The sequence below is a fragment of the Felis catus genome, chromosome A2 (assembly GCF_018350175.1).
Source record: "Felis catus isolate Fca126 chromosome A2, F.catus_Fca126_mat1.0, whole genome shotgun sequence".
In the NCBI taxonomy this organism is placed as follows: Eukaryota; Metazoa; Chordata; class Mammalia; order Carnivora; family Felidae; genus Felis; species Felis catus.
In genome coordinates this window covers 117366817-117378944 of record NC_058369.1, presented here as the reverse complement: position 1 = coordinate 117378944, position 12128 = coordinate 117366817, and the positions used below count along the sequence as shown (strand labels likewise).

The window sequence follows — 12128 nt, the reverse complement described above, 5'->3', positions numbered from 1 at the left end:
AGAACATCCAAAAACAGGGGCCTTAATGAAGCCAAGCCACATCTCATGAGCATTTCATAACTACCACCAGATTCATCGCCTCTCAGCAGTGGTATTTACCTGTCTCTCTGGTCTCCCTGTGATGAGATCTGGATTTGCAGCCCATTTCCTTTTCGGGATTCCAAATGCACCAACCACATAATCCATTTTCACCACATTCTCATAAGGAAGTGTTTGCTGCCACCATTTTTCACAGATGAGCGGGGATGGAATAGAGCAGAAACTGGAGAAAAATGAAACAAAAATGTGGGAAATAATTTACCTGGCTAACACTGCTAGCCAGTGGCCAAGGAATTAATAACACACAGTCCTCCCAACTTCTTACCCAGGAGGATTCATTTTTTCTCCTTAAATGAGACCACACTGCTTGTGAAGATAGTCTGGCAATTGGGGATCAGGGGGAGACAGCCTGAGTTCCTGGGGCAGACTTGGACTTCCTCTCTATGCAGGGATCTGTCCACTCACCCAGCAACCACCTAGTGCCCGCCTCCCAGCTGGGTCAGAGACAGAACACCCGAGCAAGGGGGGATCTGGCCACCAGGTGTTTCTTTTATTTGCCAATTCCCTTTCAGCAGCAGCCAGGATGTGAGTTATGCCCTTGATGGGCATAAATGGATACGGTACGTGCTATCATTCATTAGAGAAGAAGAAGGCAGCTTGTGCCTTGGAAGTGGTGGGGGCTTGTCCAATGGAGGAGGATAAGAACCGTGAGCAATGAGAGGGGGCCTGAAGCACAGACCAGACGGAGGCCAAACACCTGGCAGGGCTAGTCCACTGCCAACAATTTGATTCCAGTGTAGTCTATGTAGTTTACATCAAATTTAGGGGGTTGGGAAATGGTTGGGTTAAGAATCACAGTGACCCACACACCAAAGTTATCACCAATCCGTGTGTGTGTGTGTGTGTGTGTGTGTGTGTGTGTGTGAGATAGAGAGAGAGAGAGAGAGAGAGAGAGAGAGAGAATGAGAGAGAGAAAGAGAGAGAGAGAAAAGGACACACACACACACACACACACACACACACACACACACACCCTGCATACACACACACACTGCACATGATGAAAACTTCCTTCTAGGAAGAAACTTGCAGTTGCCAATCTCATGGCAATCTCCTACCCCGAAGGAACAGCACCACCCAGCAAGAATAGATTCCTGTGGCCACTGTGGTGCCTGGGTGACTGGCCACTGTCCTCATGGCTTCTGGTGTCTGAGTAACTAACCTGAACCCTGAGTCTGTCAGCCACCTCTCCTAGATAATGAAGTATGGGCTGCAAAGCGGTGATTTTCTAACAGAGTTGCTGAGAAAAGGGAGCTGACTCTCAGCTGACACTTATCCCTTGGTCACCCCATCTCCCCTTCCCTACTCCCCCAGTCACTCCCCACTCTCTCCCAGGACCGCTTGCATTTTAGTTGAAGGGAATGAAAGAAAGTTGGCCCCAAAGGTGTCTCTGGGTGTCTCTGCCCAGAACTAGAGAGAAGTTTTTGGCAGAACTTCCAAAGTACAAGCAAACTCCTAACAGGGTTTGGCAGATCACAAACAATTAGGCGACTGCACTCTGTAATCAGCCCATGGGGATAGGGAGGCCACGCGCCTGCCAGATTTCTGGTAAAATGTTGCTTTCGTTGGAACTAGGGTGCTTTTCCTTCAGCGTCCCCAGGCCTCAAGGAGGCTAGAAGGAACGCCGGGACCTCTGATTCCGGGCAAACATGACACGTCAGTATTTACAGAGGAGTGTCACATTGGCAAATGTGTTCGTCTGGGAGGCCTCAAAAACCCACGTGGGCTGTCTGTTGGGAGACAGGCACACTCGTGCTGGTAAGAAAAGAGCCCTTTTCTATTTTGTTCCAAATGTATGGAAGCTGTGAGGCCTTGATCAGCTCTCCTACTAGGAGGGAGAAGTGAGTGTGATGCTCTGTGGGCCTGGTGCCTGCCTCCAAATCACTGGGAATGGAGTCGCAAATGGAGCACTTTCTTCTGACCTGAGGCCTCGGGAATGATCCATGGCTTCCAAGAGGGCTCATTCCCAGCAGGGTGGAGTTGGGGGGAGGCTGTCAGCCATCTGTGAGGCAGTGGGTGTGCCTCAACTGGGCTTCTCGGGGGGTGGCCCCGCAGAGGGCCTCAGAGAGGAGAGCACGAAGGCCCACCTGGGGACCCTGGCCCGGGCCTTGCCCGCCAGCCACCCAGGTCTGCTGCACAGATGTGAAAGCAACTGGATTTGCCTGGGGAAGACACAGTCGCTCCCCACAGTCCCCAGACACGAGAAATCTGGGACTCTGGTACTTCTCCACCCCTTGTCCCTGAGTCAGATGGCAGGCAGGTGCCCCCTGGTGGAGCACAGACACGGACAAAGATGGAGGCAGTGATGCAGCTCACAGGGAAATGCTTCCGAAATGGGCTACAAGTCAGTTTACAAAAATGGAAAAGGAAAAAAAAAAAATCCATTAGGTTGCAATCTCTTTTTGGGGAATGTGTTTCTAAAGGGAGTTTACATGCCATGGAAACAAATCCCCGAAGCCCAGTTTCAGCTTATTAGTGCTAAATTGGCCACAGCAAATGAGCACCACAATTGTCAGTGACCTGAGGTTTTATAAGCACACTGGGACTGTTTGCAGAGATTTTTACATGCGCCCCACAGAGCAGCTGAGGGGAAGCAATGCAACTGCTATTCCATTTCCAGAGCCCAGAATAGCAATGAAGCCACCCCATTGTGCCCCTCCGTGTGGGGATCTCCTGGGACTGGAACCATCCTTGAGATCTTTGCCCTACAGCTGAGCTCTGCTAAGAAGGCAAGAACGGGAAGGCACAGTTAAGCTCTCCTTGGGGAAGGAGACTTCATCTCTGTTTACAATGGATTTGAAAGGGTCCTATCCTGGCAGAGAAGTCGTGAGGGTGGCCTATGAAAATCCATGATAAGAGAGAATAGAAAGTGTCCAGTTCCTGGCCCTGCAGGGGAACTGGCGGGGGTGACGGGTGAAGTGAGCAGAAAAATCTCTTGCCAACAAGTACACAACTCTGATAGGGAACTAGATCCAAATCTTTCTTATTTCATTGTTATTTCTCTCTTCTTCTCTAAGTCTCAGACTTTCATGGAATTCACATGCTGGGGCAGATAAAAAATTAAAATATGCATATACGTGAATAAAATTAAAATTCTGATCAGTTCTATGAAGGAAAAATGCAGGCGGCTGAAAAGGAGGGGAAAGAGGGAGCCATCATGGGGAGAGCAGTGAGAAGAGCCTGGGTGGGGGCATCTCAGCGAAGCCCTCAGAAGACGAACATGTGGCCTCCGAGAGACGCAGAAACCGAGGGGCTTCCCAGGCAGAGGAGCAGTGAGAACCAATCTGTGAGCCAAGACATAGCTCCGATTCCTCGAGCAGTGAAAGAAAGCCAGTGAGCAAAGAAGAGAGGCATGATATTAAGTTGTAGAGGTGGGAAGGGGCTCCAACACCAGAGCCCTGCCGCAGGGTTTAAATTTTATTTTTTTAACTTTCTTTCTTGAAATTCTTTTTATCTACATCTGTAAAATAGCAATACCATCAGAGCAGTGCTTCTCCAAGAACTCTAACAAGGCCATGGCTTCCTTTGCCAGCTCATCTTCCTACACACACACACACACACACACACACACACATACATGTACACGCATACACACATACACACATGCACATGTACACACATACACATACGTACACATATATACACACATAAACACACTCACATACACACACAGTTTTTTTTTATTTTTGTAATGTTTATTTATTTTTGAGAGAGACACAGTGTGAGTGGGGTAGGGGCAGAGAGAGAGGGAGACACAGAATCTGAAGCAGGCTCCAGGCTTTGAGCTGTCGGCACAGCCTGATGCAGGGCTTGAACTCGATACTGCGAGATCATGGCCTGAGCCGAAGTTGGACAATTAACCCACCGAGCCACCCGGGTGCCCCAGGAAGTGGTTTTGAAAAATCTTCTGGAGAAAATTCACTTGTGAGCAGACAACTCTTAAGGGACAACCATTCCCCAGAGCCACGCTCACAAACGGTGAGATCATGACCTGAGCTGAAGTCTATTGCCTAACTGAGCCACCCAGGCGCCCCCACACATATTATACACTATCCAGGGATCCTTTTGGCTGAATTCTTGGCCACTTGCTCTTTCTCCTCTCTCTCTCTGAGCCAATCTTGTGGCATCCTGCAGCATAACATACCCCTATGTTAGTGACTTCCAATTCTGTCTGTTCTCCAAGCTCCTGTATTTCAGTAATTGATTAATTAATTCAGTAAACATTTATAAACACTTACGATGTGCCAAGTATTCTGTAAACTTCTGGGAATATAAAAAAATTAAATAAAACCCTTGCCTTGCCCTCTTAGACCTCTACTTGGGGATTAGAAATTAAGGGCATCTGCAAGAGTAGAAAGTGGAGAGGAGTATGTCATCCATCATAGGGGTTTAATGGGATGACATTTGAGCTGGGTCCCCAAGGAAGAGTAGATTTCCATTGAGAAGAGGGGCTGTGGGTGAAACACCAAGACAAAGAAACTGCATTTACAAGGCAGAGAAGAGGAAATTAAGAGACCAGGAGCGGCCTTTTATATCCTACCTACGGGGCCCCAAACCTGTTGGATGGGTGTGTCAAGGTCTCAAGAGAAATCATGAAACACCACTCCCATGATGGTGAGTACAGGTCTATGAAGAAGCATTCAGACAGCTGGAAAGCAAAGTCCACACATGAAAAGGAGGGGAGTTTGAACCCAGGGGAGTACCAAGAACGTTGTGGCAATGATCCCATAATAGTTTATCAGGACAGATAAAGCACAAACAAGAAAAACTGAGAAATTAGAGTCATGGAACTATATGGACATCTTGCTCTTGGTAGTTAGCACTTTCCTAGAATCTCCTGGACCACGTATGAGACCTTCAATATGAAGGGGACTGAAATATGGAGAGAATCCATTTAACACATGATTACACAATTGGAAAATAGCACCTGTAGGGAAATATTAACAAAACTGGATTTGTACAGTTTGGGGAAGATGGGAGAATGACTATATGACCACAACATATGAAAGGCTTTACAATGAAAAGAGAGCTGATCTTGTTTATATTTTCTTTTCACTAGGGACAGAAGGAAAATGGTTACTTGTAACCACAGGGGTTTTGACTGAATATAAAAAAGAGTTTTCCAGACAAGAAGGTCTTTTTAAAAATATGGCCAATGCCTGTATCCCTGACATAATTTATGGGTGGATTTGCTTGAAGCATGCCGAAAAGGACCAGGTGACCCCTTCTCAAGGAAGAATTTTTATTCCTGGGCTGAAGAGGTCAAATTGTCCATTAATAATCCAGAACTGGTCATTTCAGCTCATGATAGACACTTCAGATTCTCTTCAGAAATATTTTTTACCTAAACCCTGTTTATACCTGCCCACACTCTCTTCCTTGATCCCCAACCAGTTAAAAAGAAGGTGAACCTACTGAATGGACTGTGCTCCCTCCTACTTTCCCACTCTATTTCAGACTGAGTCAACCAAATAGTTCATATCTTCATCTGTTGTCTGCTGGTATCATCAAAGCCTTTTTTTCTGTTACTTTCTAATAATGCTGTTGATTTGCGCCTTAATTGCTAGCCCTTATTGCCAAAAGAGACAGAATTCTTGTGCAAACTGTATTCTATCAACTTGTTCAATAAATAAAATTCAAATGTTACCATGCCTTTCTGATGGAGGTTTGAGGAAGTCCAGAAGCGGAGGGCAAGAAATGAATGATCTGCCCATGAAGTCACTGAAAAAGAGTCCAGCGCTGGATGGAAGATAGAACACATCTATCCCTAGAACATGGGGAACTTTGCAGCTTAAGTTTGAGGCCCTGTCAGAAGCAGTCCAAACAACAATAAGTATCTGGGCTACAGACGATGAGGGGTTCTTTGCATCTCTTTTGTTGCATATAACCACACCCCTCCCCTTTCTCTCCCACCTCTCATATTTCCCTGGGGGCTTCCCTCCAACAGCTTGTGTATTGGCGGAGGGCCGGCTGCCCACCTCCCTCAACCAGAGGGCAGCCCTGACCATGATCACACCACATGCTTAGTGAATCTGAACTGGGACTCTTGCCTGAGCCAAGATTGCGAGAGTGCCAAGCACTGCAGGAAACACCAGATTCCGCGTACCATCTTGTAGGACCCACTAAATAGACCTGCCACCTTGACTATCAATCAAGCTGCAAAGCTGTCCGATGCTCTGTCGCTCTTTGTAGGAAAGCTATGGTGCCTCAGAAGCTTCCTTGTCACCAGCCCGAAAAAGGCTACTAATTTGTATCTAACTTATTTTTCAAAACTCCTCCAAGCTCTCCAACTTCGATGTCAAACTATGTTAACAACGGCTGGCTTGGAAAGTCCCTGTAGGATTTGTAAGAAATTAATGTTAGCTTCCTCTCAACAGAAAGCGAGGGCTTTGCAAAACACACCATATGCTTGTCACTTTGCCAATGAATCAAGATGTTTTTGCAGTCTTCTGAGTCTAAATAATTAATGGTAATGTCTAAAGATTACCCCAAGGTTCAGGGAGTAAGGATAGGGCCTTCGCAGTGTCCAAAGTTACCCAACCTCAGCGCAGTCCAATATTTCATGTGATAAATGGTCAGGCTTCATGACCACCCCTCACACACACCCCACTCATCACCATTGTTCATTCTCTTTTCCTTTCTTCTTTCTTATGTAATTAGATTAGTTTGCTTCAAGTAAGTGCTGCTGCTTCTTCTCAACCCTCAAGTAATATGCTTCTACCCAGGTTTCTTCAGTTTCTCTTAATGGATAAGAGTGTGTATGTAATATTTTATCTGTTAACATTAGCACTGTTCTTATCAAGAGATTAATTTCCCCTCAATACACTCTCACCAACTAATTAATCCAAACCAATAAATCAAACTAAATAAATCAATAGCCCCACGAATTTTGATGATTGTAGGGATTATAGGTTTTGCTAAGATTTTTTGAAAGAGTAGATACTGAGTTCTTGCTCTATAAAATAAAAAGACACCTCCATGATCATTTAAAATATTTCCTCTTAACCAGCAGAACCCTTCTTTGATTCTGTGATCCTTTGGGTGGGGGAAATGAACCTGTGTCACTTGGCACTTATTTTGGATGCATCTCATCTCTCATTTTAGCTCATCAAAATTTGAAGTGCTGTTCAGCTCTCCCCTGAATGGGCCATCGTGATATTTTACTTGAATAAACAGAAAAGTCTCACTCATTGTAAAAGATGATTATAGTAAGAGTTCATTGTAATAGAATGTTTCCTGTATGCCAGATGTTATGCTAAGAGTTTTACAGTTATTATTTCATTGGATTCTCTAAAAACGCTCATTTCTAGATGAAGAGACTAAAGCTTGAAATAGTTTCAAAACTTCTGTCCCAAGTCACATAATCAATAAATAGAAGAGCTAAAGATTGAACTGGACTGTTCTCTAAAACATCACTCTCCTTGGATTCACTTTTCACTAAAGGCTGAACCCAAATGCCCCCATTCTAGGACAGAATGTCATAGAGGGTGGGGTAAAGAAACCCTTACTACTGGAGCATCTGGGTGGCTCAGTCAGTTAAACATCCAACTCTTAATTTCAGCCTAGGTCATGACCTCACAGTTTGTGAGATCAAGCCCCGCATGAGGTTCTGTGCTGATAGCGAGGAGTCTGCTTGGGATTCTCTCTCTGTTCCAACCCCATTCATTCTCTCTCCCTCTCTCTCTTAAAATAACTAAATAAGCTTTAAAAGAAAAAGAAACCCTTACTACTACTAATGGCAGCCTTGATATATCCTTCAGACAAGGATTCAGCTGAAGCTGCCTTCTAAAGGACCTATTTGTTCATTTGCTTCAAATAAATTAGCAAGAAGTCTAATGTTGCTGACAAAAGCTTTAAAATTTATCATCAATTCCTATAAAAATGGGAAATACCCTTACTCTAAGTCCAGGCTATTTTATTCATTAAATCATCATTATCATTACTTATGCATGTTTCATGGTAGCTCACACTCCTACGTTTCTCTCTTAAATTGTATGAATCTTCAGAAATATTAACTGGAAATGATGAAAGTCAGCATGGTAGAATAACTGAGTTCATTATGTATATTTTGAAATAATGATGAAAAGAACAGTGTATTGCCCATAGCAAGAGTCAGGCTTCCAAGAATTCAGCAACCTTTCAAATACATTTTAGTATTAGTTCAGCATAGCTGTGAATTAAACTCACAATTATGCTTAATGTCTTATTATACACAGGATGGCCTTCGGCAAAAGAAAGAGAGTCATCCTGGCTTCAGAAGTGTTGCCAACCTACGCCAAGTAAGTCTGCAACCAGTGGGTGAGTACAATGGCCACTAGAATGGGCACAGGACTGGGCAATCAGGAGTGTAGGGTTTGGGGCCCGGTGCCCTTAACCTGCTAGCATGATGTTGATGTGGATTCAGTTGGCATCTCTGAGCTCACGTTTATTCACCTGCAAAGTGAAAGTGTTAGAGTAATTGACCTCCAGGAATCCATTGTCTAGGATTCTAGGATTCTGATGACAACAACAAAAATCATCACCTTATTGGTACAAAAAATATTGGTTCTCCATTTGAAATGTAAGCAGAAAAATTATTTAAATATTGTAAATGTATAGCTGTCAAGGTTGAGCTAAAATTTCCATTACTTCCCAATAATAGAAAAATATAGATTTCATTACTGACCTACTAAGTATAACTTTCACTAAGTATGACTACTAATCCCCAAAGGAATAGAGTGTACAGAATCTTTATCAACTAAAAATAAATGCCATCTGACAATACTTTAAAAAAGTTTTCTTTTGTATTCCATTTTATTTTGAAGGACAAGAGGACAATTGCCCACATATTCAGAATTTGGACACTCTTTGGGACAAATGACTATGTTTCTTGAACTAACAGTAGCATTTAAAAGAGAAAAGGGGTTGACATAGATTAAGAGAAATCCAAGACATATGAAATGCAATGTATGGGCCTTGTTTACATTCAAACTGTAAGACAATCTTTTTTAAGACAAGCATTATTTTGTGATCCATTATTGTTAATTCTGTAGATGTCATAATGGCCTTGTGGTATCTTTGTAAGTACCTGCTTGTTATATTAGAGAGCCATACTGAAATATTTGTGGATGAAGTGATTGTGTCCTTTGTTCATGGTCCTGAATTACCATATTGCATATTTGTTTCTCTAGGTAGCTCTTTTCTTAGTATGAATATGGCCATCCATAGATTATCTGAACGTGAATTAGCCACTTTGTGGATGGTCTGGGACAAAATTCTAATCCAAAGTGGACTGTGTTTTATTGTGGTTATGGTTGTGGTTGTTTTCGGCACCAAGCAAGTATGCCCAGGTAATATCAGTATATTGTTTTTATATTAGCCTAAGAAGAATATCACTTGTTGCAGATCAAAGATCAAATGAACTTTAGAACCCCAACAGTTTATTTCAGTTTCTCTCACCACCAATCCTCTCAACTGTTATAACATCCTTGCTTAGGCGCCTCAGAAAGTAAAGCCTGGGACAAAGGTATACATGTGAGTACTTGATTGGTATAATCCCTGGGGACAAGAACGAAGGACAAGGGGAGAGAGGAAGGAAAGAGGAAGTGCCAATATAAGGATGCATCATAGAAGCAACTGGTGACTTGATCCTCCAGGACCAAATAACCAGCCATGGAACTGGTATTTCAGAACTATCCATTCAAGAGGAACAAAGGGAAGAATTTATGCTTCAGATCCCACCCTCCATTGGTCGGGAGTTTGCCCTGAGGATATTAATTACTCTGATATTATTAATGGAGTTACACATGTGTAAGCCCTGAGCAGTTCCATAGTGATTCCCTTGATACAGACGGTGCTGGGGTATGGACCCATGAAGGTGAGCCTGAGAGGCTCTGAAGTAATGTGCAAGGCAGTCGGATATGCATAAATATTGAGGATTGACTACTATATGGCAAACTAGATCTTTTAGATGTGCCAATGCAGAAAAGCCTAAGGCCTAAGAAAATAAAATAAAGAACACCTTTCACCTGGGATCCCCGTATTTGGAGCTAAAGAAAAGTTTGGAAGCATGAGTTATCTAAGTTCCTCAGTTTCAAATTTACCTTGGGTATATAGTATTAGTTGTACATAATACTGTTACAATATATTATTATTGTATTAATAAAAGTGGAGAAAAGGGGTTCTAGGAGCATAACAAAAATTGAAAATGATTCATTATTATCTTTTTTTCATAATGAAAGGGTAGATATAATCCTGTAGATTTCTGTAAGTAGTTATTTCAAAATTCACTTTCATTTTGAAACTCTACTCTTGGTAAAAAAAAACAAAAACACTTCAATTCCTCATAATTATTACTAGAGGAAGTTTATTACTAGAGAAAATATTAATTTTCAAATATAAAATATTTGAAAATAATTCAAAATATTATGAATTATGTTCATTGTGGTTTATGAGGTTGAATGCTTAGAAAATACGTAATTTAACTGAGTAAATAGTGGTAGATCACCTTCTAGGTCATCACCCATCAGGCACTTTGTTTAGTTGATATTGATTCAAAAGATATTTTCCATCTCTGTGGCATCTATAATCTGATTAGAGAGAGAAACACACATACAGAGTCCTTATGATACAAAGCAGAAGAGAAGTACTTTAACTTAAGCAATTAGATCCAAGGGAGAATGAGGGTTGGGGGTGCTGGGGGAGGCTGATAGCAATGGTGATGGCTTCACACAAAAAAAAATTGATTTGGGGGGATTTAGATTTTCACAAGAAGAGAATTGAGCCCTCTGTTAAAACCGAATGAATATTATTCAGATACCTGGACTGAAAGCAAGATTATATCTCCCAGGAATTCTACTTGTAAATCTGTTTGATCACTTTTAGGTCATTAAATTATCTATTTGCAAGCGGCATAATATTTTTGAAGCTTACCCTAGGACTACAAAACAGTTCTTAGCAGACATATGAGATATTTCTCTCCTCACAAGCTTGTTCCCAAACTAGGAATGCTCCATATTATCCTTAAAGAAAGACAACTCATTCACTGAGAGTAGGTTCCATGCAGCTGGGGTTTAATGAGAAGGGAGCATGTTCATAGAATTCCATCATAGGTGGATCTTCTGAATCCTGGGAGCCCAGTCTCCAGAGCAACTTTTCTCCAAGTGGGTCCATAGTTCAACCAGCTATATGTCAAAAAGGCAGACAATTGGGCTTCAACTCAGACTAACTTAGACTGTCTGCAGTCGAGGCCAGGAATCTGCATATACACATTTTTAAATTTTCCCCAGATTATTTTTGTGCATGCAGAGGGTTGCAAAACTCTACTCAGAAAGGAGTTGATCTGAAGGGGTAGAGAGGCAGCTGGTTCACATTATCTAATCTTACTCTTTTGCTGATGTCATTCTCCCCAAATTTCCTTGAAAAGGTGAACTACAAAGGATATGGAGCTCCTCTCAGGGACTGGGGTTGTGAAGGGAGCCAAGGCTCTGTACAAGCTCTAAGAACTTTGGGGACCAAGAAATGAGCCTCCTGACACATAGCTGGATTTGTATTTAGCTTTGGTTTTTCCCTCTTTGTTCCATCCATGTTAGTTATTTAAGAGCTGAAAGGATTAAAAAAATATATGGCTCATGACTCTAGACACAAAATATATTTATTTTTCAAATGGTAGTAAAACAAACAACTCCAAACCCATGGTCTTGTTTTACTTTTCGCCCCTATGAATCTCTATGTAGGATATGAAAATTTCTAGCTGTTCCTAGCTGTCCTTCTGGGGATCTCCCTTCACTGTCATCCTGGCAATTATCTTGGCCTCTCCTATGTGTATCCCCTTTTTCTTGGATTGTGTGTCTTCCTCTTTCTTAGTTTACTTCCTCAATATGGCAGAGCACATCATCTAGTAGTTGCCTCATAAATGGTGCATGTGAAGTAAATGTCTTGGGTTCTTCTGAGAGGAAAAGGATAATTTCTGAGAGGAAAAGAATAATTCATATCCTTCAAACTGACCTCCCAGGAAGTACTGACTTCCTTCAAAGCTCAATTTAAAATGG

The 12128-nt window shown here is 42.4% G+C and overlaps 1 long non-coding RNA gene across 1 annotated transcript in view; it reads right to left on the bottom strand.

The window, feature by feature from the left end:
* LOC123383909 overlaps positions 1–12128 on the bottom strand; it is a 101323-nt gene that overhangs the window by 73277 nt on the left and 15918 nt on the right. Inside the window, exon 2 of the long non-coding RNA XR_006594287.1 lies at positions 100–262. This is a non-coding gene — a long non-coding RNA (uncharacterized LOC123383909). The remainder of the gene's footprint in view (positions 1–99; positions 263–12128) is intronic.